The sequence below is a fragment of the Capsicum annuum genome, chromosome 4 (genome assembly GCF_002878395.1).
Source record: "Capsicum annuum cultivar UCD-10X-F1 chromosome 4, UCD10Xv1.1, whole genome shotgun sequence".
Classification (NCBI taxonomy): domain Eukaryota; kingdom Viridiplantae; phylum Streptophyta; class Magnoliopsida; order Solanales; family Solanaceae; genus Capsicum; species Capsicum annuum.
This window is the reverse complement of record NC_061114.1, coordinates 111,050,024-111,053,525: the sequence shown is the minus strand read 5'-3', so window position 1 is coordinate 111,053,525 and position 3,502 is coordinate 111,050,024.

The following is a 3,502-nucleotide window of genomic DNA, read 5'->3' as shown; positions in this document are numbered from 1 at the left end:
AGCTAACCTGATGGTTAGGATTGATATTTCAACACTTGGATGTGTTTTGGCATTTGCGGAGGCTAGGTCTTCTTTGATGGAGAAAATTCAAGCTCATCTATATGATGAGCTTGAATTTAAGATCAATTCGAGATAAAGTGTTGAGTGTCTAGGCTAGGTAAATCTCACTTGATTCGAATCGTATTTTAAGGATTGGAGGTCTATTTATGTACCGAGAATGGGTAATTGGATTAGATTAATTTTAAAAGAGGCCAGGCCCATTGTTCCAAGTATTCTATCCACCCAAGATTGACCAAGATATATCATGATTTGAGGTAGCATTACTTGTGAGGCATTATGAGGAAGGATAAAGCAGATTTTGTGGTTTATTGCCTATGTTGTTAGTAGGTAAAGGCCGAGTAATTGAGACCTGGTGGTTTGCTTTAGAGGTTACCCATTCCTGAGTGAAAGTGGGAATAGATCACTATGGATTTTGTGACTGGTTTGCCCTGTATATATCTTGGTTCTAATAATGTTTAGGTTATCATGGATAGATTGACCATGTTGGTTTATTTCATTTTGGTTTAGGTCTTATTCTGTGCTGAAAGGTTAGTCTGTATCTACATTCGTGAGATTGTACATTTACATGGTGTGCCAGTGTCTATCCTTTCGGATTGAGGTTTGGTGTTTACGTCTCACTTTTGAAAGACTCTTCAGGATGATTTGGTTATAGGGGTTGACCTTAGCACCACATTTTACTCCCATACTGATGGTCAGTCTGAGCGGACTATAAAATTTTAATAGATATGCTCTGCGCGTGTTTGATAGATTTTGGTTGGGAGCACCATTTGGCTTTAGTAGAGTTTGCTTATAATAACAACTATCATTCCAATCTCAATATATCTTTTTTTAAGGCTTTGTATGGTAGGCGTTGTCACTCACTAATGGGTTGGTTTGATGTTTCTGAGGTTATATCTTGAGATACAAAGTTGCTTCGTGAGTTCTTTAATTGAATCGGGTCATTTAAGATAGACTTCGAGCGACTCAGAGTAGGCAGAAGTGCTATGCTGATCGTAGACTTTGTTCCTTGATATTTGGTGTGAATTATAATGTTTTCCTTTGAGTTTTACCCATGAAGGGTGTGATGAGGTTTGGGAGGAAAACCAAGCTCAGCCCCTGGTATATTGGCTCGTTTAGAATTCGTCGGACTGTTGGTGATGTGGCTTATGATTTAGCCTTTTCCCCAGATTTAGTGTCAGATCATCCAATTTTTTGTGTTCTGATGCTTCGTTATTACATTCTGGTTGAGGCTTATGTCATTCATTGGGAGTCGTTTTAATTAGATAAGTAGTTGTATGTTGTTGAGGAGTTGGTCTCCATATTCGCTTGGTATGTTGAACGGTTGCATTCTAGAGTTATCCCTATTGTTAAGGTTCAGTGAAAACATCGACCTATAGATTAGGCTACTTGGGAGGTCGAGACTGATATGCGTAGTTCTTATCCCCAGCTCTTTATGGATTCAGGTATTTCTTTTACCTTTAGTTCGAGGACAAACTAGATTTTTAATGGTAAATAATGTAATGACCTAAAATTTGATGAAATACGTGAAATTTATGATTTTATGTGATTTGACTATTTTACCCCTCCCTATAGTTGCATTATGATATTTTTGGGGTGTGGGGGTGAGTGGCTTAGTTCCTTATATATTTTGGTACCATTTATGCGATATTGTGGTCTTAGATGGCTTCAAGAGCCTTATTTTGGACTTCTGTATCTTTTGATCCATGCGATAGATGGCTGAACGGACTGTGTCAACAAATCTGTAATGTCGATTTTAGGGATATAACCTGTTTGGTGTGGTTTTATGGATTTTAAATCTCATTTTGACCCTCGATTTAGAAAATTGTTATTTTAGGTTTTGAGGTTTGACTTTGTGAAAACAATGTTATTTAGAAATTCTGATATCTCCATTGAGTCTGGATCGTTGAATTTAGTGTGATACATAGTTCGTTTGCATATATTAGATTCAGAATGAATCTCGGGCACCCCATTGAAATTTTTTTAGACTTAGAAAATCTGGTGGACCATGCTGCTAGTGCAATCTGGATCACAAAGGGTAAAACTCATCTGAGGAATGTGTTTTATGCCTTATGCACTTGGTAACTTGGTATGAGTATAAACAGCCTTTTTTTACCCGATTTTGCTCACTTTCCATCTTGCCTCTTGAGAGCTAAACACTAAAATAGTGTGGATCTGAAAAGTGAAGCTTGTGGGTTATTGGGAAGCTAGATTAACATCTATTTCTTGATTCTCTTGTGGATTTAAACCCTTAATTCTTTAACAAATTTCTTGATTAATTATTCAAAACCCCTAAAACCTTAGTAGTTGATTTAGCCCTAAATTCTAAATCTTTTCACTTGAATAGTGTTCTTAATCCTATAATTACTAGTTTTTCCTTAATTTCATATTCAAAACAACTTCGATTCTTGATTTTAAAATGGATTTCAAAGATTTTACTCGGTAAATCTCAAAAATGGTTTTTTTTGATTTGAACCTCATTTTTTACTCGATTTGACTTAGGTTTTCAGTTGTCGATTCCTAAAGGTATGAGGAACAAGTTTTTGAAGTAAAGTTACAATTTTGTCCTTCTTTTTTCAAAAACGTATTTCTAGGGTTTGTTTTGACCCTAAACCAAAAGTAAGCAATATGGGTATCGTTAGCCTTGTTTTGATGCATAGATTCTATATTTCTTGGTTTTAGTTGATTTCGGGACCTTTCAAGAGAAGTAGGGCTTTGTGGTTTAAGTGTTGTAGACCAGAATTAGCCTTCAAGGTAGGTTATGGCTTAACTCTTTCAGACTGAGTTGGGTAGTGAATGTTGGTATAAACTGCATATTAAGGGTGAGACCTAATCATGATAAATGGCTATCTATGGGTTGTGCCCGTGTGGGGGATTATATGTGATGTAATTATTAAAATTGAGATATTATGTGATTTGTATGATCGTGTTGGGTCCTATGTGATGTTGATGGTCTAAAATACATGTGTGCAATTTTACTATGGTTTTGAAAATGCCTTTTTGTGGTAGCATTGGTGTATTGTGATATATTCATACTTGTTGGCATATGAAAGATGTGGAAATCCATTGATGAATGAAAATAATTAGTGAATATTAGCTCATGTGTTTGTGGAAATGTAACATTGTGATTAGTTGTGTAAATATATATCAGTGTGATTTGTTGTGGAAATACTCATTGTGACTGATTGTTAGCATTACATCCTTATATAATACTGATTCATGAAATAAATGGTATCATCATGGCAACATTTGAGAAACACTGCCAACGCCTTTTATAAAACCATCCCCGAGGGAGGTGCTAGGAAGAAGATATAGATATGGGTATATGGATTGTATATGGGTTGACGAACCCCCCATGATTCCCACATACGGAGGCTTGCCTCTATGGGTGTATGCGGAGGTTGTGTGAAGACCTCGTGCATCATTATTATTATTATTATTATCA